This window comes from Chamaea fasciata, unplaced genomic scaffold (genome assembly GCF_029207755.1).
Source record: "Chamaea fasciata isolate MVZ Bird 193981 ecotype frontalis unplaced genomic scaffold, bChaFas1.0.hap1 SCAF_140, whole genome shotgun sequence".
In the NCBI taxonomy this organism is placed as follows: Eukaryota; Metazoa; Chordata; class Aves; order Passeriformes; family Sylviidae; genus Chamaea; species Chamaea fasciata.
Genome location: NW_027094225.1, coordinates 153145 through 179899, shown reverse-complemented (window position 1 = coordinate 179899; position 26755 = coordinate 153145). Strand labels below are relative to the sequence as shown.

The following is a 26755-nucleotide window of genomic DNA, read 5'->3' as shown; positions in this document are numbered from 1 at the left end:
ACACCCCTCCCAGTCTGGACCAGTGTGGCCACACCCCCTCCCCTGGGGCCATTAGACCCATCCCAGTACAGACCAGTAAGGCACCGTGTGCCCACCATCGACCCCCACACGCCTGCCAGTTCGTCCCAGTCCACTCACCGTCCATCCCAGTTCTCTCTGATCACCCTCCCAGTGCTCCCAGTCCATCCCAGTCCCGCAGGTGCTGGTGCTTGTGGCTTGATCAGCTGGTGCCTGTCCGCAACGTGGAGCGGGTCAAATGAGGCCTCAGGGGGAGGGGGGGGCGGATTTTGGGGGGTCCTGGGGGTCCCGAGTTGTCCTCGAGGGGTTTGGGGGGTTTTGGGGGGTCTGCGGGGAGTCTCAAGGGGCTGCTGTGGGTGTTTTTCGGGGATCTTCGGGAGGTTTGGGCGGCCCATTTGAGGCATCAAAGGAACCTGAGGAGGGTTTTGCGGGCTCCTGGAGGTCGGGGGGGCCCTGGGGGTGGTTTGGGGGGCACTGGGGGGTTCCAGCCCGTGACCCCCCCCCCGTTTTTGACCCCCCCCCACCCCCCCCCCGAGCTGTTTCGGTCTCATCGACGCCCTCCTGAAGCCCAAGGGGGGGTGGGCGCTGGGCCCCCCCCGCTGCCCCCTCCCCCTGCCACCCCCGCGACGCCCTGCAGGTGAGGGACCCCCAAAAACCCCTCCCCAGACCCCAAATTCACCCCTGGGACCCCAAAAAACCCCCAAAACCTCTCCCCGGACCCCAAATTCACCCCTGAGGCCCCAAAAAACCCCCAAACCCCTCCCTATGAACCCCAAATCCACCCCTGGGACCCCCCAAAACCTCCCCAGGACCCCAGATCCACCCCGGGACCCCCAAATCCATCCCTTGGACCCCCAAAAACCCCCAAATCCATCCCTGGGACCCCCCAAAACCTCCCTTCAAACCCCAAATTCACCCCTCGGACCTCCAGAATCCTTCCACAGGACCCCTCAGGGGTCGTTCCCCACGAAAAAGTGCGGGAAACGTGAGGGGAGAAAAAGGGCGGGAAACGTGAGGGGAGAAAAAGGGCGGGATCAAGTGGAGGGGATCAATGGAATTTTGGGGGGGGTCAGCGACGCTGAGGAAGGATCAATGGAATATTGGGGGGGCATCAATGACATTGGGGGGGTCAGTGACACTCGGGTGGGGATCAATGATGCTGTGGGGGGGTCGATATCAGCTCGGGGGGCGGCCATGGGCTTTTGGGGGGCCGCAACGCAAGCAGCCGTGCTGGGTTTGGAGCGGGGGGGCCCCTTCAACCTCTGGGGGGGCCCTGGCTGTCCCCTGGCTGTACCTGGGGGTGCCCTGCCTGTCCCCTAGGTGTCCCTGGGGATGCACTAGAGTCCCTGGGGGTGCCCTGGCTGTCCCTGGGGGTCCCTGGCTGTCCCCTAGGTGTCCCTGGGGTGCCCTGGCTTTCCCTGGGGTGCCCTAGCTGTCCCCTAGGTGTCCTTGGGGTGCCTTGCTGTCCCCAAGGCGTCCCTGGGGTGCCCTGGCTGTCCCCTAGGTGTCCCTGGGGGTGCCCTGGCTGTCCCTGGGGGTCCCTGGCTGTCCCATAGGTGTCCCTAGGGGTGCCTTGTCTGTCCCTGGGGGGGCCCTGGGTGTACCCTGGTGTCCCTGGGAGGGCCCTGGCTGTCCCCTAAGTGTCCCTGGGGGTGCTCTGGTGTCCCTGGGGATGCCCTGGCTGTCCCCTAGCTGTTCCTGGGGGTGCCCTGGGTGTCCCTGGGGTGCCCGGGCTGTCCCCTAGGTGTCCCTGGGGGTGCCCTGGCTGTCCCTGGTGTGCCCTAGCTGTCCCCTACGTGTCCCTGGGGGTGCCCTGGGTGTCCCTGAGGTGCTCTAGGGGTGCCCCGGCTGTCCCTGGGGGTACCCTGGCTGTCCCTGGGGTGCCGTGGCTGTCCCCTTGGTGTCCCTGGGGGTGACCTGCCTGTCCCCTAGGTGTCCCTGGAGGTGCCCTGGCTGTCCCCTTGGTGTCCCTTGGGGTGCCCTGGCTGTCCCATAGGTGTCCCTGGAGGTGCCCTGGCTGTCCCCTTGGTGTCCCTGGGGGTGCCCTGGGTGTCCCTGGGGTGCCCTGGCTGTCCCCTAGGTGGCCCTGGGGGTGCCCTGGCTGTCCCCTTGGTGTCCCTGGGGTACCCTGGCTGTCCCTTAGATGTCCCTGGGGGTGCCCTGGCTGTCCCTTATGTGTCCCTGGGGGTGCCCAGGGTGTCCCTGGGGTGCCTTGCTGTCCCCTAGGTGTCCCTGGGGGTGCCCTGCCTGTCCCCTAGGTGTCCCTGGGGGTGCCCTGCCTGTCCCCGAGGTGTCCCTGGGGGTGCCCTGGCTGTCCTTGGGGTGCTCTGGCTGTCCCCTAGGTGTCCCTGGAGTGCCCTGACTGTCCCCTAGGTGTCCCTGGGGGTTCCCTGGCTGTCCCCTAGTTGTCCCTTGGGGAGCCCTGGCTGACCCTAGGGTGCCCTGCCTGTCCCCCAGGTGTCCCTGGGAGTGCCCTGGCTGTCCCCTAGGTGTCCCTGGGGGTCCCTGGCTGTCCCCTAGTTGTCCCTGGGGGAGCCCTGGCTGTCCCAAGGGTGCCCTGCCTGTCCCCTAGGTGTCCCTGGGAGTGCCCTGGCTGTCCCCTAGGTGTCCCTGGGGGTGCCCTGGGTGTCCCTGTGGGTGCCCTGGCTGTCCCCTAGGTGTCCCTGGGGTCCCCTGGGTGTCCCCGGGGGTGCCCTGGCTGTTCCTGTGGTGCCCTGGCTGTCTTCTAGGTGTCCCTGGGGGGCCCTGGCTGTCCCCTAGGTGTCCCTGGGGTTCGCTGGCTGTCCCTGGGGTGCCCAGGCTTTCCTATAGGTGTCCCTGGGGGTGCCCTGGCTGTCCCCTAGGTGTCCCAGGGCTGCCCTGGCTGTCCCATAGGTGTCCCTGGGGGTGCCCTGGCTATCTGTGGGGTGCCGTGGCTGCCTCTGGGGTGCCCTTGATGTCCCCTAGGTGTCCCTGGGGTGCCCTGAGTGTCCCTGTGGGTGCCCTGGCTGTCCCCTAGGTGTCCCTGGGGTGCCCTGGCTGTCCTTTAGGTGTCCCTGGGGGTGCCCTGGCTGTCCCCTAGGTGTCCCTGCCTCGCTCGTATCCTCGACTCCGCCTCCGGCGCCATGGTGACACCCCTCCCAGTCTGGACCAGTGTGGCCACACCCCCTCCCCTGGGGCCATTAGACCCATCCCAGTACAGACCAGTAAGGCACCGTGTGCCCACCATCGACCCCCACACGCCTGCCAGTTCGTCCCAGTCCACTCACCGTCCATCCCAGTTCTCTCTGATCACCCTCCCAGTGCTCCCAGTCCATCCCAGTCCCGCAGGTGCTGGTGCTTGTGGCTTGATCAGCTGGTGCCTGTCCGCAACGTGGAGCGGGTCAAACGAGGCCTCAGGGAGAGGAGGGGGCGGATTTTGGGGGGTCCTGGGGGTCCCGAGTTGTCCTCGAGGGGTTTGGGGGGTCTGCGGGGAGTCTCAAGGGGCTGCTGTGGGTGTTTTTCGGGGATCTTCGGGAGGTTTGGGCGGCCCATTTGAGGCATCAAAGGAACCTGAGGAGGGTTTTGCGGGCTCCTGGAGGTCGGGGGGGCCCTGGGGGTGGTTTGGGGGGCACTGGGGGGTTCCAGCCCGTGACCCCCCCCCGTTTTTGACGCCCCCCACCCCCCCCCGAGCTGTTTCGGTCTCATCGACGCCCTCCTGAAGCCCAAGGGGGGGTGGGCGCTGGGCCCCCCCCGCTGCCCCCTCCCCCTGCCACCCCCGCGACGCCCTGCAGGTGAGGGACCCCCAAAAACCCCTCCCCAGACCCCAAATTCACCCCTGGGACCCCAAAAAACCCCCAAAACCTCTCCCCGGACCCCAAATTCACCCCTGAGGCCCCAAAAAACCCCCAAACCCCTCCCTATGAACCCCAAATCCACCCCTGGGACCCCCCAAAACCTCCCCAGGACCCCAGATCCACCCCGGGACCCCCAAATCCATCCCTTGGACCCCCAAAAACCCCCAAATCCATCCCTGGGACCCCCCAAAACCTCCCTTCAAACCCCAAATTCACCCCTCGGACCTCCAGAATCCTTCCACAGGACCCCTCAGGGGTCGTTCCCCACGAAAAAGTGCGGGAAACGTGAGGGGAGAAAAAGGGCGGGAAACGTGAGGGGAGAAAAAGGGCGGGATCAAGTGGAGGGGATCAATGGAATTTTGGGGGGGGTCAGCGACGCTGAGGAAGGATCAATGGAATATTGGGGGGGCATCAATGACATTGGGGGGGTCAGTGACACTCGGGTGGGGATCAATGATGCTGTGGGGGGGTCGATATCAGCTCGAGGGGCGGCCATGGGTTTTTGGGGGGCCGCAACGCAGGCATCCGTGCTGGGTTTGGAGCGGGGGGGCCCCTTCAACCTCTGGGGGGGCCCTGGCTGTCCCCTGGCTGTACCTGGGGGTGCCCTGCCTGTCCCCTAGGTGTCCCTGGGGATGCCCTGGAGTCCCTGGGGGTGCCCTGGCTGTCCCTGGGGGTCCCTGGCTGTCCCCTAGGTGTCCTTGGGGTGCCTTGCTCTCCCCAAGGCGTCCCTGGGGTGCCCTGGCTGTCCCCTAGGTGTCCCTGGGGGTGCCCTGGCTGTCCCTGGGGGTCCCTGGCTGTCCCATAGGTGTCCCTAGGGGTTCCTTGTCTGTCCTTGGGGGGGCCCTGGGTGTACCCTGGTGTCCCTGGGAGGGCCCTGGCTGTCCCCTAAGTGTCCCTGGGGGTGCCCTGGGTGTCCCTGGGGTGCCCTGGCTGTCCCCTAGGTGTCCCTGGGGGTGCCCTGGCTGTCCCTGGTGTGCCCTAGCTGTCCCCTACGTGTCCCTGGGGGTGCCCTGGGTGTCCCTGAGGTGCTCTAGGGGTGCCCCGGCTGTCCCTGGGGGTGCCCCGGCTGTCCCTGGGGTGCCCTGGCTGTCCCCTATGTGTCCCTGGGGTGCCGTGGCTGTCCCCTTGGTGTCCCTGGGGGTGACCTGCCTGTCCCCTAGGTGTCCCTGGAGGTGCCCTGGCTGTCCCCTTGGTGTCCCTGGGGGTGCCCTGGCTGTCCCATAGGTGTCCCTGGGGGTGCCCTGGGTGTCCCCGGGGTGCCCTGGCTGTCCCCTAGGTGTCCCCGGGGATGCCCTGGCTATCCCTGGGGGGGCCCTGGCTGTCCCTGGGGTGCCCTAGTTGTCCCCTAGGTGTCCCTGGGGGTGCCCTGGCTGTCCTTTTGGTGTCGCTGGGGTACCCAGGCTGTCCCTTAGATGTCCCTGGGGGTGCCCTGGCTCTCCTTGGGGTGCCCTGGCTGTCCCTTATGTGTCCCTGGGGGTGCCCAGGGTGTCCCTGGGGTGCCTTGCTGTCCCCTAGGTGTCCCTGGGGGTGCTCTGCCTGTCCCCTAGGTGTCCCTGGGGGTGCCCTGCCTGTCCCCGAGGTGTCCCTGGGGGTTCCCTGGCTGTCCCCTAGTTGTCCCTGGGGGAGCCCTGGCTGACCCTAGGGTGCCCTGCCTGTCCCCTAGGTGTCCCTGGGAGTGCCCTGGCTGTCACCTAGGTGTCCCTGGGGGTCCCTGGCTGTCCCCTAGTTGTCCCTGGGGGAGCCCTGGCTGTCCCAAGGGTGCCCTGCCTGTCCCCTAGGTGTCCCTGGGAGTGCCCTGGCTGTCCCCTAGGTGTCCCTGGGGGTGCCCTGGGTGTCCCTGTGGGTGCCCTGGCTGTCCCCTAGGTGTCCCTGGGGTCCCCTGGGTGTCCCCGGGGGTGCCCTGGCTGTTCCTGTGGTGCCCTGGCTGTCTTCTAGGTGTCCCTGCGGGTGCCCTGGCTGTCCCATAGGTGTCCCTGGGGGTGCCCTGGCTGTTCCTTAGGTGTCCCTGGGGGTGCCCTGGCTGTCCCTTAGGTGTCCCTGGGGGTTCCCTGGCTATCTGTGGGGTGCCGTGGCTGCCTCTGGGGTGCCCTTGATGTCCCCTAGGTGTCCCTGGGGTGCCCTGAGTGTCCCTGTGGGTGCCCTGGCTGTCCCCTAGGTGTCCCTGGGGTGCCCTGGCTGTCCTTTAGGTGTCCCCGGGGGTGCCCTGGCTGTCCCCTAGGTGTCCCTGCCTCGCTCGTATCCTCGACTCTGCCTCCGGCGCCATGGTGACACCCCTCCCAGTCTGGACCAGTGTGGCCACACCCCCTCCCCTGGGGCCGTTAGACCCATCCCAGTACAGACCAGTAAGGCACCGTGTGCCCACCATCGACCCCCACACGCCTGCCAGTTCGTCCCAGTCCACTCCCCGTCCATCCCAGTTCTCTCTGATCACCCTCCCAGTGCTCCCAGTCCATCCCAGTCCCGCAGGTGCTGGTGCTTGTGGCTTGATCAGCTGGTGCCTGTCCGCAACGTGGAGCGGGTCAAATGAGGCCTCAGGGGGAGGGGGGGGCGGATTTTGGGGGGTCCTGGGAGTCCCGAGTTGTCCTCGAGGGGTTTGGGGGGTTTTGGGGGGTCTGCGGGGAGTCTCAAGGGGCTGCTGTGGGTGTTTTTCGGGGATCTTCGGGAGGTTTGGGCGGCCCATTTGAGGCATCAAAGGAACCTGAGGAGGGTTTTGCGGGCTCCTGGAGGTCGGGGGGGCCCTGGGGGTGGTTTGGGGGGCACTGGGGGGTTCCAGCCCGTGACCCCCCCCCGTTTTTGACCCCCCCCACCCCCCCCCGAGCTGTTTCGGTCTCATCGACGCCCTCCTGAAGCCCAAGGGGGGGTGGGCGCTGGGCCCCCCCCGCTGCCCCCTCCCCCTGCCACCCCCGCGACGCCCTGCAGGTGAGGGACCCCCAAAAACCCCTCCCCAGACCCCAAATTCACCCCTGGGACCCCAAAAAACCCCCAAAACCTCTCCCCGGACCCCAAATTCACCCCTGAGGCCCCAAAAACCCCCCAAACCCCTCCCTATGAACCCCAAATCCACCCCTGGGACCCCCCAAAACCTCCCCAGGACCCCAGATCCACCCCGGGACCCCCAAATCCATCCCTTGGACCCCCAAAAACCCCCAAATCCATCCCTGGGACCCCCCAAAACCTCCCTTCAAACCCCAAATTCACCCCTCGGACCTCCAGAATCCTTCCACAGGACCCCTCAGGGGTCGTTCCCCACGAAAAAGTGCGGGAAACGTGAGGGGAGAAAAAGGGCGGGAAACGTGAGGGGAGAAAAAGGGCGGGATCAAGTGGAGGGGATCAATGGAATTTTGGGGGGGGTCAGCGACGCTGAGGAAGGATCAATGGAATATTGGGGGGGCATCAATGACATTGGGGGGGTCAGTGACACTCGGGTGGGGATCAATGATGCTGTGGGGGGGTCGATATCAGCTCGGGGGGCGGCCATGGGCTTTTGGGGGGCCGCAACGCAAGCAGCCGTGCTGGGTTTGGAGCGGGGGGGCCCCTTCAACCTCTGGGGGGGCCCTGGCTGTCCCCTGGCTGTACCTGGGGGTGCCCTGGGTGTCCCTGGGGTGCCCTGGCTGTTCCCTAGGTGTCCCTGGGGGTGCCCTGGCTGTCCCTGGTGTGCCCTGGCTGTCCCCTAGGTGTCCCTGGGGGTACCCTGGCTGTCCCCTATGTGTCCCTGGGGGCGCCCTGGCTGTCCCTGGGGTGCCCTGGCTGTCCCCTAGGTGTCCCTGGGGTGCCGTGGCTGTCCCTGGGGTGCCCTTGCTGTCCCCTAGGTGTCCCTGGGGGTGCCCTGGGTGTCCCTGGGGGTGCCCTGGCTGTCCCTGAGGGTGCCCTGGCTGTCCCCTAGGTGTCCCTGTCTCGCTCGTATCCTCGACTCCGCCTCCGGCGCCATGGTGACACCCCTCCCAGTCTGGACCAGTGTGGCCACACCCCCTCCCCTGGGGCCATTGGACCCATCCCAGTATAGACCAGTAAGGCACCGTGTGCCAACCATGGACCCCCACACGCCTGCCAGTTCATCCCAGTCCACTCCCCGTCCATCCCAATTCTCTCTGATCACCCTCCCAGTGCTCCCAGTCCATCCCAGTCCCGCAGGTGCTGGTGCTTGTGGCTTGATCAGCTGGTGCCTGTCCGCAACGTGGAGCGGGTCAAACGAGGCCTCAGGGGGAGGGGGTGGGCGGATTTTGGGGGGTCCTGGGGGTCCCGAGTTGTCCTGGAGGGGTTTGGGGGGTTTTGGGGGGTCTGGGGGGAGTCCTGGGGGCTGCTTTGTGTGTTTTTGGGGGATCTTCAGGAGGTTTGGGCAGCCCATTTGAGGCATCAAAGGAACCTGAGGAGGGTTTTGCGGGCTCCTGGAGGTCGGGGGGGCCCTGGGGGTGGTTTGGGGGGCACTGGGGGGTTCCAGCCCGTGACCCCCCCCCGTTTTTGACCCCCCCTCCGAGCTGTTTCGGTCTCATCGACGCCCTCCTGAAGCCCAAGGGGGGGTGGGCGCTGGGCCCTCCCCGCTGCCCCCTCCCCTGCCACCCCCGCGACGCCCTGCAGGTGAGGGACCCCCAAAAACCCCTCCCCAGACCCCAAATTCACCCCTGGGACCCCAAAAAACCCCCCAAACCTCTCCCCGGACCCCAAATTCACCCCTGAGGCCCCAAAAAACCCCCAAACCCCTCCCCATGAAACCCAAATCCACCCTTGGGACCCCCCAAAACCTCCCCAGGACCCCAGATCCACACCGGGACCCCCAAATCCATCCCTTGGACCCCTAAAAACCCCCAAATCCATCCCTGGGACCCCCCAAAACCTCCCTCCAAACCCCAAATTCACCCCTCGGACCTCCAGAATCCTTCCACAGGACCCCTCAGGGGTCGTTCCCCACGAAAAAGTGCGGCAAACGTGAGGGGAGAAAAAGGGCGGGAAACGTGAGGGGAGAAAAAGGGCGGGAAACGTGAGGGGAGAAAAAGGGCGGGATCAAGTGGGGAGATCAGTGGAATATTGGGGGGGGTCAGTGACGCTGAGGGAAGATCAATGGAATATTGGGGGGGCATCAATGACATTGGGGGGGTCAGTGACACTCGGGTGGGGATCAATGATGCTGTGGGGGGGTCGATATCAGAGGTTATCAGAGGAAATCGCCGCCGCCGTCCTCCCGTGCCCAGAGCCCCGGCAGGACCCCAGCGCAGCTCCGGCTGCAGGCGGAGCAGGAGCGGCTCCTGCCGCCCGCAGCGATCCCGGTCCCGATCCCGACCGCAACGCCAGCTTGGGCCTCTGGCCCCGAGACCCACAGCCCGCCCGCCGGGGGGGGCCGCACCTCTCGGGAGCCGCAGCCGACACTGACAGGACCCGAACCAGAACGCCCGCTCCCATTCCCGGCCCCGCCTGGCTCCGCGCAGGGCCGCGAGCAACCTCGGCTCGGCTCGGCTCGGCTCAGCTGCGAGGGGCGGGGCGGGGTCGCGGGCGATGGTCCCGCCCCCAAGCCGGGGCGTGCTCGGGGCGGAGCCGGGGCGGGCTCGGGGCGGGCTCGGGGCAGGCTCGGGGCGGAGCCGGGGCGGAGCCGGGGCGGAGCCGGGGCGGGCTCGGGGCGGAGCCGGGGCGGAGCCGGGGCGGAGCCGGGGCGGGCTCGGGGCGGAGCCGGGGCGGGCTCGGGGCGGAGCCGGGGCGGGCTCGGGGCGGAGCCGGGGCGGGATCGGGGTGGGCTCGGGGCGGAGCAGGGGAAGAGCCAGGGTGGGCTCGGGGCGGGGCCGGGGCGGAGCCGGGGCTCTGTGAGGCGGGGCCGGAGGCAGCCGGGGCCGGGCAGTACCGGGGGCGCGGCTTCAGGGGCGCGGGGCGGGTCCCTAGTGCACGGCGCCGGGACCCCACCGGGGCGTTCCTCACCGAGCCCATAGAGCAGCAGCTACTTCCGCCACCCTTTTGAATCCCCGCGATTGGCGGGCTCGCTGAGGCATCGGCAGTGCTGATTGGACAGCGGGCCCCGGGAACCGCCCCCGCCCCCCGGCCCGCGCTGAGGGCCCGGGGCCTCCGCCCTCAGACCGGCTCCGGCTCCAACCCGGCCCGGGCTCTGCTCCGGTCCCCCCGGCCCGCCCTGAGGGCCCGGGGGCTCTGCGCCGAGACCGGCCTTGCCCCTCCCCGCCTCGCCCTGTAGTAGATTTCTGTTTGGTTTGTGGGAAGAAACAGGTGTGAGAAGTGAGATTTGTGCTGGAGAGGTGCTGCTGGGAAGAAAGGATGGAGTAAATCTGCTCCGAGGATGTGCGATGAAGAATTCAGGGTCAGAGGTGGGCAGTATTTATAAACTGTCTCCATATTTCCCTGTATCTCTGGGTGTTTGGATTGAGCCTGGGATTGTCAGCTATGTTATAAACAAGCCAACCCGGCTACTGAACTCCCAATGAACGTTTGGAAACCCTTGCACAGAAAGACAAGGTAGTAATGATTCCAAAGGAGAAAATGTAAATGAAGGGTAACGATTGCTGGGAAATTTCCTTAGGAATTGTGAACCTCACACAAACGGAATTTAGGAGGTGGAATCCCAGTTTCAGCCTTGGGCACGTGCAGGAGAAGAGGGATCCTTATTCACAGCAAGGAAAGCCCGGTGCCCCAGCGTGTCAGTGCACACAGTGCAATGTCCAGGAAATGAGCAGCAGGGACTGGCAGCAGCTGCAGGTGAGAGCTGTCACAGGCTGATTGAGGGGACAGAGCAGCCCCAGGTGAGAGCTGTCACACTGATGAGGGGACAGAGCAGCCCCAGGTGAGAGCTGTCACACTGATGAGGGGACAGGTGTAAGCTGTAAAGGATAACGAGGGGGCGGGTCCTGCCAGCACTGCTTTAAGAGGGGAGCCCGAGCTCAGTTTGGCACGGAGCTGCGGGAGGAGAGGGGTTTATGCTGGGCTCCCAGGTGAGGCTCATGGAAGGATGGTGAGTTCATCTCACAGGGGCTGGGGGAGGCCTTGGGCGTGGAACATTACTTCAGGAGGTGCTGAGGGACAAACCTTTGTGCCGAGCAGCAGCAGCACAAAAGGTTGAAATAAGTTTTGGTTTGGCATGTAGTGATGGGATTGGCGTCTATGGTGTGCTAGTGTTATCTAAAGGTTTAAACTTTAATGTTTATTTTTAAAGCTTTAAGTTAATGAATTAATATAGGTTGCAAGACATGGGCTTTTTCCTTTTTATTTGGCTAGCGGGAGGTCTTTAACTTTGGGGGCGCTCTGGGTATATGTTCTGGAGTATTATTGAGGGGATTGGACGTGGGGTTGTTTTTATTATCTTCAGTAGTTTGACTGGGGGTGATAAGAGTTGGCTTTTTTTGCTGGAATTTTTTTGGGGTTGTCTGTTTGAAAATTTATGTATTTATGCAGTTAAGTGTAGTGGTGTTTCCGGTGTAACTCTTCAGCTTATGTTATTGTTTGTGTGTTTGAGGTGGTCCACTTGTCTTACGCCCTGACCGATTGGCCAACAGATCTGCTGAGATCATGCATCGATGTTTGTTTTATTTCTTGTAGCCGAATAAGAGACAGCAGCCCGGTGACAGCAGGAAATTCCCAGAGGGCGAGGCGGCCTTCTGTGGCACCCGACATGGATTCTCATCCCCAGACGTCCAAGAGATAAGTGGAGGGTTCAGAGCCACAGAGGGGATGAAAGTGGAGTGCTGGGTCAGGACTTGTCAGGAGGGGTTTTTGAGTCAGGTTTGGAGATAGGGATGTCCAAGATGTGCCAATTGAGAGTACAGGTGTACCAGCCCGACCCAAACCCGAAGGAGTAGCCCTAAAGACATGCCCGTTTCCCTGAGTGCGGGTACAGGCAGGAGCCCTTACGCAGGACAATGCCAGAAGGCCTGGCTGCGAGGTGTAGGGCTCTAAAGAAGTTGGGTTTAGAAGGGGGGAGGCTGAGGTAAAGGACTCAAGGACTAGAGGACACACGGTGAAAACCAGGGGAACAGGCTAGGATACAAGTCAGAGTACAGGTGTAGCGGCCCTCACAGCACTGCTACCAGCACACTTCCCCTGAGAGCAGGTGCAGGCAGCAGCCCTAGTGCAGGAACACACCAGAAGCTCTGACCTGTGCAGACACTGTCAGGCTAGGGCCAGGCAGGAAGCGATAGTGGGGAGCAGGATCCAGCAGGGCTGGGGATAACGGGGGTTTCCCGCCCCACCCACCCTGGGATTCCCTGTCTCTCCGCAGCCGGTGGAAGTGCTCCTGATTTCCCTCTCGAGGCGGCGGTTGGTAAGGCTTCGTGCCTTTTGCCACCGCAAAGAGTTCGGCTCTGTCAGCCTCTGCCCTGTCTCAGGGCCACGTTTAGGGTAGGCAGGGAACAACTGTGGATACTCCTGTCCTGCTCGCAGGACAGCTCTTGGGACCCTAATGGTGCAGAGCGTCCCCGGCTGCAAGGTCTAGGGCTCTGAAGAAGCAGGGTTCAGAAGGGGGGAGGTTACAGTGATACACACAGAGGCTGAGGTAAAGGACTGAAGGACTAGAGAACACACAGTGAAAATCAGGGGTACAGCCTAGGATACAAGTCAGAGTACAGGTATCCCGGTCCTCACAGTGCTGCTTCCAACACTGTTTCCCTGAGAGCAGGTGCAGGCAGCAATCCTAATGGCAAGGCAATGCCAGAAGTCCTGAGAGGTGCAGGCAGTAACCCTAAGCTAGGGCCAGGCAGGAAGTGACAGTGGTGGGGCCGAGTCCGCAGGGTTGAGGTTCACCGGGGATGTCCACCCTGCGTTCCTGTCCTGCTCTAACCGGGGATGCTCACAGCCCTAATGGAGGCCACGGTGGGTGGGCTCGGTGCCAGTAATGCCTCTAAGGCTTTGGCGCTGCGAGCGTCAGCCTCCGAGCTCAGCTGAAGCACACACGGGGCCCGAGGACCCGGTCCTGCTTAAGAGACGGTGAGTAGCAGAGCTGCTGGTTTTTGGCTGATGTGCAGCTAAGATTATGCTTTGATGTTTGGTTTTCTTTATTGTAGCTGACTAGGAGACAGCAGGCAAGTGACAGGAGGAATTTCCCAGAGGCATAGGCGGCCTTCTTTGGGACCCAGCGTGGATTCACCTCCCCAGACATCTGAGAGATAAGTGGAGGGCTCGGAACTAGGGAGAGGATGAAAGCGGGGTGCCAGGGCAGGGGTCAGCGGGAGGGATTTTTTGAGTCGGGTTTGGAGATGGGGATGTCCCAGATGTGACCCCTTAGACTACACTAAGTGAAAGTCTCATTCTGGATCACAGTGCTGAGGTGTGCAGGGCAGAGCAGTCCCAGGGTGTGTTGTGTCTGTTGTGCACTTTGTGTCTTTTGGGTGTCTTGTCTTTTCCTTTAGTCTTTTCAGGCGCCTGTCAAAACCTCTGGCATCAGTCTTAGCATTTCTGATCTCTGTGCTCCTCAGCCAGGTGCCTTTGTCTCAGCTGCTCGGACACTCATCAGAATCCATCTCTCTTCACAAGCATCCAGTCCGATGCCTTTTCAGGTCTTGTTCTGAGCTGTACTGACAGCCGTGCACCGCCCTGATCCATTCCGGCGGGTTAGGTCTTGTGAGAATGCAAAGACAGGTTGAGGATTCTGACCGTAGGGTTCTCGGGCATCCATCTCTGCATTTCTTGGGATAAGTCATCCCGATGGCATCTTGTTCCTGCAGGGTTCTCTGAGCCTGGCCAGCTCACCTTCCTTCTCACCTCGGTCATCTCATTCCGAGTTCTCTGGACCCTCAGGGTCATTCTTCTTGCCCAGAGTTTTCTGTCCCTGTTGCGTCCCCTCGTTTGTCCTGTGCTGTGTCACGGGTGTTGGTGTGTGTTTGGCCGGGAGCTGCTCTGCCTTGATGCTCAGTCTGGGTGTAGGGGTACGAGGGTAATAGTGCCGGGGGCTTGAAATTTGTGATGTGGGGTGTAGTTAGACTGTAGAGGGTATTCCTAGATTGCCACAAGATGTGTGGAGCTGTCAAGGTATCCTGCAGCACTCTGACTTTTGTCCGAACTTTCTTTCAGATGCAGAGGGATGAAATCTGTGGCAGAGCCCCCCAGTCTGGGTGAGGGGCTCCCCTGAGAAGGTCAGTCACTGTTTTGATTTGCAGGGGAGGTGTAAATGATGGCTGTGTTATATCTCTGTTCTTTGTCTTTATTTTTAGGTGGTAAAGCCGGATCTCAGCAGTCAAGCTGACGTGGGCGAGGTGAGCAGTGATGGGTGGACAGAAGCAGTTGCTATTGTTCAAGCCTCACTCGCTGGTGCAACTCTAAGCCTCCGTTATTGTGCGTTTTAGGGAGTCCACTCGCAGGAGGCCGAGCTCCCCTCTCACCAACCGGACGACAGACCCGGGTCACCTCACCCGTGAGCCCTCCGGGAGCATTCCAGGAGTCTGTGATGGAGCCTTGATCTTCTCCTTGTGAAGGCCCCATCCAGGTAGTCTTGGATAACGGGCGAGGAGTTGAGGTGAGTCAGGGAGGAGAAGGAGGGATGGTCCCCTCAAGTTCCAGCGCTGCCACGTCACCTTGTCTGCTCTTTACCCAGGCAGACCCTGCGACGCCGGCGTTGGCCTCTGAGCGCAGCTGAAGCACGGGGCCGAGGACACAGGCAAGCTTCGGAGACAGTGAGTAGCAGAATTGTCAGGTTTTGGGTGATGGGCTGCCAAGATTATGCTTTGATGTTTGGTTTTCTTTATTGTAGCTGTGTAGGAGACAACAGCCCAGCAACAGCAGGAATTTCCCTGAGGGAGAGGCGGCCTTCTTTGCCACCCAGCGTGGATTCACCTCCCTAGACGTCCGAGAGATAAGTGGAGGGCTCGGAGCCAGGGAGGGCTTGAAAGCGGGGTGTGGGATCAGGGGCCACCGGGAGGGATTTTTTGAGTCATTTTTGGTGACAGGGATGTCCAAGAAGTGACCGCTTAGGCTACAGAAAGTCTCATTCTGGATCAGAGTGCCGAGGTGTGCCGGGCAGAGCAGTCCTGGTGTGTGTTGTGTCACTTGTCTGTTGTGCACTCTGTCTGTTTGGTGTCTTGTCTTTTCCTTTTGTCCTTTGAGGGGCCTATCAAAACCCCTGGCATCAGTCTTAGCATTTCTGATCTCTGTGCTCCTCAGCCAGGTGCCTTTGTCTCAGCTGCTCGGACACTCATCAGAATCCATCTCTCTTCACAAGCGTCCAGTCCGATGCCTTTTCAGGTCTTGTTCTGAGCTGTACTGACAGCCGTGCACCGCCCTGATCCATTCCGGCGGGTTAGGTCTTGTGAGAATGCAAAGGCAGGTAGAGGATTCTGACCGTAGGGTTCTCGGGCATCCATCTCTGCATTTCTTGGGATAAGTCATCCCGATGGCATCTTGTTCCTGCAGGGTTCTCTGAGCCTGGCCAGCTCACCTTCAGTCTCACCTCGGTCATCTCATTCCGAGTTCTCTGGACCCTCAGGGTCATTCTTCTTGCCCAGAGTTTTCTGTCCCTGTTGTGTCCCCTCGTTTGTCCTGTGCTGTGTCACGGGTGTTGGTGTGTGTTTGGCCGGGAGCTGCTCTGCCTTGATGCTCAGTCTGGGTGTAGGGGTAATAGGATAATAGTGCTGGGGGCTTGAAATTTGTGATGTGGAGTGTAGCAGGGCTGTCGAGGGTATTCCTAGATTTCCACAAGATATGTGGAGCTGTCAAGGTATCCTGCAGCACTCTGACTGTTGTTCTGACTTTCTTTCAGATGCAGGTGGATGAAATCTGTGGCAGAGCCCCCCATCCTGGGTGAGGGGGCTCCCCTGAGAAGGTCGGTCACTGTTTTGATTTGCAGGGGAGGTGTAAATGGTGGCCATGTTACAGCTCTGTTCTTTGTCTTTATTTTTAGACCAGACCCTGCGACGCCGGCTTTGGCCTCTGAGCGCAGCTGAAGCACAGGGCCGAGGACACAGGCAAGCTTAGGAGACTGTGAGTAGCAGAATTGCTGGTTTCTGGCTGATGTGCTGCTAAGAGCACAGGGTCACGTTTAGTTCTCTTTATTGTAGCTGACGAGGAGACACCAGCCTGGTCACAGCAGGAATTTCCCCGAGGGAGAGGCAGCCTTCTTTGGGACCCGGCGTGGATGCACCTCCCCAGACATCTGAGAGATAAGTGGAGAGCTCAGAGCCGTAGAGGGCATGAAAGAAGAGTGTGGGGTCACTAGCAAGGTTTTTTGAGTCAGGTTTGAAGACAGGGATGTCTAAGCTGTGACCCCTTAGGTTTCATCCAGGGAGAGTCTCATTCTGGATCACAGTGCCGAGGTGTGCAGGGCAGAGCAGTCCTGGTGTGTGTTGTGTCTGTTGTGCACTCTGTGTCTTGGGTGTCTTGTGTGTGCTGTCTTTTCCCTTAGCCCTTCAGGGGCCTGTCAAAACCTCTGGCATCAGTCTTAGCATTTCTGATCTCTGTGCTCCTCAGCCAGGTGCCTTTGTCTCAGCTGCTCGGACACTCATCAGAATCCATCTCTCTTCACAAGCATCCAGTCCGATGCCTTTTCAGGTCTTGTTCTGAGCTGTATTGACAGCCGTGCACCGCCCTGATCCATTCGGCGGGTTAGGTCTTGTGAGAATGCAAAGACAGGTCGAGGATTCTGACCGTAGGGTTCTCGGGCATCCATCTCTGCATTTCTTGGGATAAGTCATCCCGATGGCATCTTGTTCCTGCAGGGTTCTCTGAGCCTGGCCAGCTCACCTTCCATCTTACCTCGGTCATCTCATTCCGAGTTCTCTGGACCCTCAGGGTCATTCTTCTTGCCAGAGTTTTCTGTCCCTGTTGCGTCCCCTCGTTTGTCCTGTGCTGTGTCACGGGTGTTGGTGTGTGTTTGGCCTGGAGCTGCTCTGCCTTGATGCTCAGTCTGGCTGTGGGGGTACGAGGGTAATAGTGCCGGGGGCATGAAATTTGTGATGTGGGGTGTAGTTAGACTGTAGAGGGTATTCCTAGATTGCCACAAGATGTGTGGAGCTGTCAAGGTATCCTGCAGCACTCTGACTTTTGTCCCAACTTTCTTTCAGATGCAGAGGGATGAAATCCGTGGCAGAGCCCCCCATCCTGGGTGAGGGGCTCCCCTGAGAAGATCGATCGCTATTCAAGGTGAGAGTCACATATTTCACATTTTTTGGCACTCCAGTGCAGGCCACCTGCATTTACAGCTTGAAACAGGTGAGTCCCTTGGTAACCCCTGGGCAGCAGCTGGAGCCTGCTCCGGGCTGGGCTGAGGGAGCAAACACTTGTGGCTGACACAGCTCCACACTGGGGGTACTTGGGAAAACACCTGCCTTGTCCTGGATTGTTTTTTTTTTTGAGCTTTTGACAAGGTTTTAGTCATCACCTTGGTAAAAATAAATGGTAAGGACTGAAAACATGAGAGGCTGGCAGGTTATATGCACGAAAGACAACTTTTTTTTTCTTAAATATTTGTGCAACCTATATCTTAATTTTGAGACTCTTTTTTGGTCAACTTTATTGTAAAACCCCCTTATTTTCAAGTTAGCTGCTTCAATAATGAATTTGTTTTACAAATAGCCGCTAATGTCCGAAGGTTAAAGCACTAACACCGACATCCCACCTCTTTTATTTTTGCAGCAAAATTTTATCTTTACTAAACTTGAAACTTGATGTTTTTGCAGGTAGTAAGTTAAAGAAGGTGTTTATCTGCCCATCACTGATAGTCAGGGTCATGAAGAAATTGCTCTAGTGTTCTAAAATAAATGCAGATTTTTAGGCCTCTCCCATTCTCTCTGACTAGCAGCATGTGAATTGATTTTTGATCTCCTTTCTGTTGGTGTCTGTGGGTTTTAAGCTGCATGGAGAAGGTGTCTGTGGACATGGCACCCAGGGAATGGTGCTGGGAAGGGCAGGATGGAAAGGAGCTGCTCAGGAATCCAGAGCAGCAGTGGAGTGGGAGCTGGTGCTGCTGCCTCAGTCACACCCTCCTGGACAGTCTGTGCAGTGATAATATTCCTACTTTCCTTCCTGAACCTGGGGTTGGAGGAGAACATGAGTCTTGGCATTGTTGGAAAGGGGAACTCCAGGGAAAAACTGCTGTTTGTGTCCTCAGAGAGCAGTGGGAAGAGCCTGGGAGAAAGCCTGGCTGGCTGAGGGATCCTTGTGTCCCCTCAGGAATAAATCCCTGCGTCTCCTCAGACCTGCTGGTTTGCAGTAGAGTTTGGGCACCTTTCGCTGCAGCTGTGGTTCTTAATAACTGGAAGTCCAGGGATTGCTGGGCGATTCCCATAAGTTCTCCTATTTTGTAGGAGCTGCACGGTGAGGTCAGCATTCTGATGGAGGCCCTGGCACAGCTGCCAAGGGCAAGGAACGTGGAGCATCCCGGGGCTTCTCCCACCCGAGTTTCTCCCGGAGCGTGCTGCGTGTCGTGCTGGATGTTTAACCCGGGTTTGGGGTGTTCTCCTGCAGTCCCAGCTCTGACTGCTGCCCCCGAGCCCCGGCCTTGCTCTGTCCCAGCACTGAACCTGGCAGGTGGGTGTGCTTTTCCAGCCCTTTAATCCCACGGGCAATCCCAGATTCCCGGAGCTCCCCGAGGCACAGCCTGGCCTCCCTCCCTGGGAGCTGCATTTCAGTCTGCCTGGACCAAGGCCATCCTGTTTGAGACTTTATTCCTGTTGCTTTTCCTCTTGCAGGTTGTGGGCAAAAAGGAGAGAGCCAGTAGGAAGTGAAGCCACTGGAAGGTCTTATCCCAGTCCAAGGTTGGATAGGAGTAACTGGACCTGTCGAATTCCCACTTCCCTTTAAATTAGAGCAGAGGAAGCAGATTTTAAATCATCATTCCATGAACTTTCACCAACTTCATGACTCTTGCAAAAGTTTTCAATGTTAGAAATTCCTGAGCTTGTTTTCCAGGCAAGCTTGGATTTAGATGTTATTCCTTCCTTTTATTTGAAGGAATAACTCTGATTTTCTCTCTGATTTTAGTAAGGGAATATTTATTTATTCCAATTTTCCATCCTAATTGGAATTTTTGCACCTTGTAGAGCACATTTCCAAGGAAATTTACCCAATTAATGTTGGTAAATCAGGAATTGTCCAGCACCATCTCCACAAAATTCTGTGAATTCCCAAGAAAACGTTGAAGTATTTCTTTGCCATGATTCATCTCTTTGTAAAGTTCAATTTACTGCATTTTTAATTACATAAATGCCATTAAAACCTGAATCCAGGCCTAGCTGCTGTTCCTTGGACACAGGGGGCTGGTTCTTTCCTACCTTGGCACATTTGGGTGTTTGTCCAAAATGAGCTTCCCACTAAAATAGAATTTGTTTCCAAGCAAAAGTGGGAATTGTCTAGAAAACCTTCTGTTCTGGGGGGCACTGGGTTTGTTTCCCTTATTGCTGCATAATTGAGGAAAGCCATGGCGCTTTTTTAGGCAGTGGCAGGAGGTGAAAGCTGCATTTATTTAATTTTGTATTTTATTTTTTGTTATTTTTGTATTTTTATGCTCTTTTGTTGTGGTTTCTCATGTTGCGTTTTGTGGTTTTTCAAAGACTTTTTCTTCCGTTTTTTAATTTTTATATTTTTTTCTTTAGCTATTTATTTACTTGTTAAAACTACTTTTAGTTTTTTATTTTAATTTTTTGTTTAAATTTTTTTTCCACTTTTTTTGTTACTTTGAAATTTTTTTCTTTTGGTATTTTAATTTTATTTATTATTTTCTGTCGTTTTGGTTTATTTTTTCATGTTTTCTTTGTTCCTTTTTTTTTTTCCCCATACTCTTTCTTCCCCCGGGCGCCTGGGGGTTTGGCTGTTGGCAAGAAAGATGAGAAATGACCTCCGTGCCCGCTGGACGTCGGGATGTCATAGAGAGCGCAGTTGGCAAAAGCTCTGTATTTTCTGCTCCATAAAACTCCTGAAGGGAGAAAGCTGTGACCACCGTGGTGCCGTTTTTTCCTTCCCAGCCCCGACCAGGTCTCCTCCTACCCGTGCACAGTGTTACCAGCAGCAGCCTGCTGTCCAGGCTGTCGAGGCGTATTTCAGAGGGGGCAATAAAAACAAAGTAGACGTTTTATTTTGAACTCTCCGACCCTGCTTGTTTATTAGCAAAGAACTCCAAAACAAAGCGAACAAAAAAAGAAAACCCACAAACTAAACTCCCCCGCAACCCACCAAAAAAAAACCATAGAGAAAGAGAAAACATGCCCATATTATTTGAATAAAGATTAAAACTTTACCCCTTAGAAAACCAGGCTCATTTAATTCAAATTAATTGTGTTTCTGATGTGTTAGGTTAATGAATTCATCTAGTGTAAAATATCGTTTAAAATATAAACAAACGAATTAAAAAATAATGAAAAAGAAAAATAACAAAAAGTATAGGATATGAAAAATAATATAAATAATAAATACACAATATATTATTACATACTACACGTTTTATAAGTATATATAATATACATAATATAAACATCTATAATGTACATAATCATGATATTTCAATGAAATGTATTATTATTTATAACATTACATAATAAATAATAAATTATTTTATATATAACTTTCTATACTTAATATATATAATAAATATAATAGTATAATAAACATAATACATGATGTATAATGTACATAATATAAAAGCTGAATTGTAATGATTACTGTAAATATCAGAATCACAAAGATAAAAAATATTGAAATAGAGCCTGAACGAAAGGCTTTTTTGTTTCGGTCTGGTTGCTGGCAGGGTTCTCGCAGGTGTGCTCGGGGGTCTTTTGGGCCATTTATTCCGGAGGCTGTTCGGAAGGGCATTTCTGGGCACGTTCGTTTATGGCTCCGCTCCGCGCCGCCGCGCGGCAGTGCTGCCACCCTGTGGGCAGAGAGCGGTAGTGCAGCTTCCCCCCCCGCCCGGCCCGCCCGATCTGTGCGGCAATGCTGCCACCGTGTGGGCAAACAGCGGTAGTGCAGCTGTCCCTCCCGCCCGTCCCGCCTGATCTGTGCGGCAATGCTGCCATCGTGTGGGCAAAGAGCGGTAGTGCAGCTGTCCCTCCCGCCCGTCCCGCCGGAGCCGTGCGGCAGTGCTGCCACCCTGTGGGCAAAGAGCGGTAGTGCAGCTGTCCCCCATGACCGTCCCGCCGGAGCCGTGCGGCAGTGCTGCCACCCTGTGGGCAAAGAGCGGTAGTGCAGCTGTCCCCCCCCGCCCGTCCCCGACGCGCGTGGCAGCCCCGCATTGTGAGCTCGGGGGCGGCGCTGCCGCCCGCCCGCCCGCAGCTCGGGGCCGAAAGGGAGGGAAAAAGGCAAGGAGCCCGGGCGCGTGGCAGCCGGCTGCCTGCGCGCGCCACCCGGACCCCGGAGCCGTCCGGGCGCGATTTTCCGCGGCGTCTGCGGGTGTGCGGACACGGGATGGGGGCGCAGCGGCGCCGCGGGCGGCAGTCCATTGAGTCAGGCGCTTGTGTGAGCGGCCGAGGGGGCATTTTAGTGGGTTCCACTACCAAGATGGCGGCGAGACGCGAGGCGCCTGACCTTCTAAAAAGGGCGGCCAAAAGGGCGGGAAAAATAAGGACCCTATAGGTGTTTATGCAGCTGCCTGCACAAAACCCCGACTACGGCGCCGCCCGGGGGCAATTTTCCGCGGCGTTTCCAGGTGTGGGGACACGGGCCGTGTGCTCAGTCGCGCCGCGTCCGCGTTCAGATTCGTTGATTTAGTCAGGCGTCTGCGTAAACACCTGGCGGAGGCCTATGCCGAGCCGCAAAGAACATGGCGGCCGGGACGGAAGTGGCCTCAGGAGCAACCAAGATGGCGGCAAGGGAAAGCGGAAGTCACACGTCGCCCCTCACAAAATGGCGCCGAAGCGCGAGGCGCCCGACCTTCCAAAAAAGGCGGCCAAAAGGGCGGGAAAAAATAAGGACCCTATAGGCATTTAGCCAGACGCCTGCACAAAAACCCCGACTACGGCGCTGCCCGGGCGCAATTTTCCGCGGCGTTTCCAGGTGTGCCGACACGGGCCGTGTGCTCAGTCGCGACGCGCTTGCGTTCGGATTCGTGGATTTAGTCAGGCGTCTGTGTAAACACCTGGCGGAGGCCTATGCCGAGCCACAAAGAACATGGCGGCCGGGACGGAAGTGGCCTCAGGAGCAACCAAGATGGCGGCAAGGAAAAGCGGAAGTCACGCGTCGCCCCTCACAAAATGGCGCCGAGGCGCGAGGCGCCCGACCTTCCAAAAAGGGCGGCCAAAAGGGCGGGAAAAAATAAGGACCCTGTAGGCGTTTACGCAGATGCCTGCACAAAAACCCCGACTACAGCGCCGCCCGGGCGCAATTTTCCGCGGCGTTTCCAGGTGTGCAGACACCGGCCATGTGCTCATCCGCGCCGCCTCCGGGTTCGGATTCGTGGATTTAGTCAGGCGTCTGTGTAAACACCTGCCGGGGGCCTTAGCGGTGCCGCAAAAAAGATGCCGGCGGGACCGGAAGTGGCCTCAGACGCAACCATGATGGCGGCAAGGAAGGGCGGAATGCTCGTGGGGCTCGTCGCGGCCGAAAATCACCGAGTGCAGCTCACACCCTGCAATGGCAAAAGCTGTTTTATTAAAACTCAGCCGAGAATTTTCCTCTTATTTCCAGGTCACAGGATATACTGAGGCTGAGAGGGATCCTAAAATCTGACTCTCAAGCAGACGGACCGTTTGAGAATCGAACTCAGCACCTTGGCATTACCCGGACTCTGCTCCAAGCAGCTGAACCAATCTCTGCATTATGGGGATGGACCTCCATAGGATGGCAACGCTTGGCCCCACTAAGGTAAGTGCAGTGCCGCCTTCTCTGCCAAAGCTGCTTCACACAGCAGCCCCTGGAATGGCTCGAGGGCAGAACTGGCTGGCAGGTCACGACAGCACAAAGCTCTTCCAGTGACGCTGATTTCCTGTCCTTTCCAGGATTTACTCAACAGCTGCCGTAAAAGTACTTACACAAAGTCTCTTTCTGGGCGGAAAGGAGCAGGACAAGTCCTGAGGCTTCCCTTCTTCCACGGCCAAAGTTCTGGAGAGAGGCAGGGCCGGTCCCACCCGCACAGGGGCGTTTCCTGCAGGTGAGTGTTGCCGGGCCAAACTGATGGCAGCTGCTGAGGCCGGGGCTGCTTTTCTGGCCGGAGGCCTCGGTGCCCCCCCGTGCCGCCTGCAGTGTCCCTCGGTGTTTCCTGCAGGTGTCCCGGGTGCCCGGAGGCGCAGGGAGGAAGGAGGCCGGCAGCCCCAGCGGGGCCAGCAGCCCTGGGATGATGTGCAGGGAGGAGCTGTGCCTGCGGGGCCCCGCCCGTGGCAGCGGCGGCCAAACGCAGGGCCCGGGGCCGGGCTCGGGGCTGGCACGGACACGGCCCCGGGGCTGCCGCGGCTCCTCGGCCAGGGGCTGCTCCCACCGGGCACGGGGAGATGCTGCAGCCCGGACAGAGGCACCCACAGCCCAAGAGCTCCCCAGGGAACAGCTGGCATTGCCCGGGAACGGCGGCTCGGGCTGTCTGCAGAGGGGCTCAGACAGCAATTCCCACCTCCCGGAGCTCCCACACAGTTGCCAGGGATGTCCTGGCCACCCCAAATCCCCTCCCTTTCAGCCTGAGGACATCACCCATCGGCAGCATTAAAGCCAAGGCGCTCCTCCCTCACAGAAATTAAATCCAGAGCAACGGCCCTCGGAGATGCCTCAAAATCAAAGGTTTGAGTGGGATGGAGTTTCGTTTGGATGAAGTCTGGACTTTTCCAGGGAGCCGGCCGGAGTGCAGAAGTGATGGAAAGCTTTTGCAGGTGGGTCCCACTGGAGGTGTGCTGAAGGCAGGGATGGGCATCCCTTGCCTGAGGGAAAGGCACTTGCAGAGGCCGCTGCTGGGGCTCGGAAAGGAGCTGAGCTCCTGCAGGGAGCTGTGTCCTCCCGAGGGCACAGGGGCTGCCTCAGCACAGGCCGGCCAGTGCCTTCTCCTGCTCTGAAACATCACCTGGAGCCCGAGCTCAGGGGGTGGCTGAATTCCAGGGAAATCTGACAGGTGACCCCCAGGGGATGAGGGTTAGAATTAACCAAATCTATGGAATAGAAACCTATCCTGTCCCCATCCTGCTGAGCTTCCTTGGAAGCTCTGCTGGTTCCTGACACATCTGGCATTCAAGCAGCAGCTCTGCGTGGGAATATCCATGCTCCGTGAGGCACTGTGAGGTTATTGCAGCAGGAACTGAGCAGGGAATTCGGGGCCGTGGGTATAATTCATCTAAACTAGCAAAGGTGACAGTGAACCCCAAATCTGGGCACCACACAGAGAACAATCTTTGTGCTGCCCTGTCAGCTCAAGCCCCTGGGCTGGGAAGTTTTGGGAGTCAAACATATGGAATGATAAAAGTCACAGCAACTGGTGTCACCCCGAGGGACAGTCCAAGTCCCAGACAATTCCTCTGCAGTCCCCTGGGGGGGAAAACACCCTCTGTCTGCCAGGAGCCCTGACTCTGTTTCTCCTATCAGCTGTGTTGGGCTTTAAGAACTTGAAATAACTTTGAAGCCAAAGAAATCACCTTTTCCTTCTGGTTTGATTGTGTTTTTTTGTTGTTTTTTTTTTTTTTTTTTCTTTCAGATGCTGGACTTGCTTCTGTGGATGTGTGCTGAGCTCTGGCTGCAGGGGACTGTCAGGCCTGAATGGCTGTGAGTTTGTGTTCTTCTCGCTGGGGAAGCAGAAATAATTATTAATTAGATTGCAGAAATGTTTTCAGAAACCTTTCCCCTTTCCTGCCCTTTGCTGGTGGATCTTCTCTTTCTGCCTTTGACTTTACAAAGCTGTTCCCTGATGTCAGTTCCCCTGCCTGAATTCCTTGCAGCTCCTAGCTGGGAAAAACTGGGATGATGTCCTAGGGATGTTCTTAGGGGAGGACAGAGGTGAGATTTTTGCCTGTATTTTTCTAATATTTTCTAAAATTTCAGGGAGCTGCTCCTGCTCCTGCCCCTAATCCTGCTGCTGCTGCACAAGTGGAGCCTTGTCAGCGAAGACCTGCATCTGCAGGAGGCCCCGCAGGCCCTGGCTGGGAAGTGCCAAAACAAAGAAGTGATCAGTAAGTGCTGAACTGCTTCCAGGAGGGCATATTTTGTTGCAGCCGTTACAGACCAACCGTGTGGTGCTGGTGACTTTGTGTGAGTTGCTTTATTAAAGCCAATCGTTGGTAAGGGTTTTGAGCCTGCCTTGGAGAGCACTTGGAGCTCTGGGTGCCCTGGCTTTCCCCTAGGTGGCCCGGGGGGCGCCCTGGCTGTCCCCTAGGTGTCCCTGGGGTGCTCTGGCTGACCCTGGGGTTGCCCTGGCTGTCCCCTAGGTGTCCCTGGAGTGCCCTGGCTGTCCCCTAGGTGTCCCTTGGGGTCCACGGGCTGTCCACTAGGTGTCCCTTGGGGGGACCTGACTGTCCCTGGGGGTGCCCTGGCTGTCCCCTAGTTGTCCCTGGGGTGCCCTGGCTGTCTCTTAGGTGTCCCTGGGGGTGCCCTGGCTGTCCCCTAGGTGTCCCAGGGCTGCCCTGGCTGTCTTTTAGGTGTCCCTGGGCGTGCCCTGACTGTCCCCTAGGGGTAACTTGTCTGTCCCAGGGGGGGCCCTGGCTGTCTTCCTAGGTATCCCTGGGGGGCCCTGGCTGTCCCCTAGGTGTCCTTGGGGTGCCTTGCTGTCCCCAAGGCGTCCCTGGGGTGCCCTGGCTGTCCCCTAGGTGTCCCTGGGGGTGCCCTGGCTGTCCCTGGGGGTCCCTGGCTGTCCCATAGGTGTCCCTAGGGGTGCCTTGTCTGTCCCTGGGGGGGCCCTGGCTGTCCCCTAAGTGTCCCTGGGGGTGCTCTGGTGTCCCTGGGGATGCCCTGGCTGTCCCCTAGGTGTCCCTGGTGTGCCCTGGGTGTCCCTGGGGTGCCCTGGCTGTCCCCTAGGTGTCCCTGGGGGTGCCCTGGCTGTCCCTGGTGTGCCCTAGCTGTCCCCTACGTGTCCCTGGGGGTGCCCTGGGTGTCCCTGAGGTGCTCTAGGGGTGCCCCGGCTGTCCCTGGGGGTGCCCAGGCTGTCCCCTAGGGGTCCCTGGGGGTACCCTGGCTGTCCCTGGGGTGCCCTGGCTGTCCCCTAGGTGTCCCTGGGGTGCCGTGGCTGTCCCCTAGGTGTCCCTGGGGGTGACCTGCCTGTCCCCTAGGTGTCCCTGGAGGTGCCCTGGCTGTCCCCTTGGTGTCCCTGGGGGTACCCTGGCTGTCCCCTAGGTGTCCCTGGAGGTGCCCTGGCTGTCCCCTTGGTGTCCCTGGGGGTGCCCTGGGTGTCCCTGGGGTGCCCTGGCTGTCCCCTAGGTGTCCCCGGGGATGCCCTGGCTATCCCTGGGGGGACCCTGGCTGTCCCTGGGGTGCCCTAGCTGTCCCCTAGGTGTCCCTGGGGGTGCCCTGGCTGTCCCCTTGGTGTCCCTGGGGTACCCTGGCTGTCCCTTAGATGTCCCTGGGGGTGCCCAGGGTGTCCCTGGGGTGCCTTGCTGTCCCCTAGGTGTCCCTGGGGGTGCCCTGCTTGTCCCCTAGGTGTCCCTGGGGGTGCCCTGCCTGTCCCCGAGGTGTCCCTGGGGGTGCCCTGGCTGTCCCTGGGGTACCCAGGCTTTCCTTTAGGTGTCCCTAGGGGTGCCCTGGCTGTCCCTTAGGTGTCCCTGGAGGTGCCCTTGCTGTCCATTGGGGGGCCCTGGCTGTCCCTGTGGGGCCCTGACTGTCCCCTAGGTGTCCCTGGGGGTGCCCTGGCTGTCCCTTAGTTGTCCCTGGGGGAGCCCTGGCTGTCCCTAGGGTGCCCTGCCTGTCCCCTAGGTGTCCCTGGGAGTGCCCTGGCTGTCCCCTAGGTTTCCCTGCGGGTGTCCTGGCTGTCCCCTAGGTGTCTCTGGGGGTGCCCTGGGTGTCCCTTGGGTGCCCTGGCTGTCCCCTTGGTGTCCCTGGGGGTGCCCTGGGTGTCTTTGGGGTGCCCTGGGGGTGCCCTGGCTGTCCCGGGGGGTGCCCTGGCTGTCCCTGAAGTGCCCTGGCTGTCC

The 26755-nt window shown here is 59.1% G+C and overlaps 2 long non-coding RNA genes across 4 annotated transcripts; both read left to right on the top strand.

Moving 5' to 3' along the window:
• The first annotated feature begins 16532 nt into the window (after positions 1-16532).
• LOC136304652 (uncharacterized) lies at positions 16533-19928 on the top strand. Of its 2 annotated transcripts, XR_010724719.1 has the most exons (4): positions 16534-16883; positions 18047-18269; positions 18431-18496; positions 19564-19928. It is a non-coding gene; the product is annotated as an uncharacterized lncRNA (long non-coding RNA). The 2 variants fall into 2 exon arrangements; XR_010724718.1 differs by having other exon boundaries at positions 16533-16883; positions 18431-19928.
• A 2307-nt stretch (positions 19929-22235) lies between these two features.
• On the top strand, positions 22236-23447 carry LOC136304657 (uncharacterized). 2 transcript variants are annotated; one of them, XR_010724724.1, is made up of 3 exons: positions 22236-22532; positions 22667-22818; positions 23389-23447. It is a non-coding gene; the product is annotated as an uncharacterized lncRNA (long non-coding RNA). The 2 variants fall into 2 exon arrangements; XR_010724723.1 differs by lacking the exon at positions 23389-23447 and adding an exon at positions 22933-23012.
• Positions 23448-26755: the final 3308 nt, after the last annotated feature.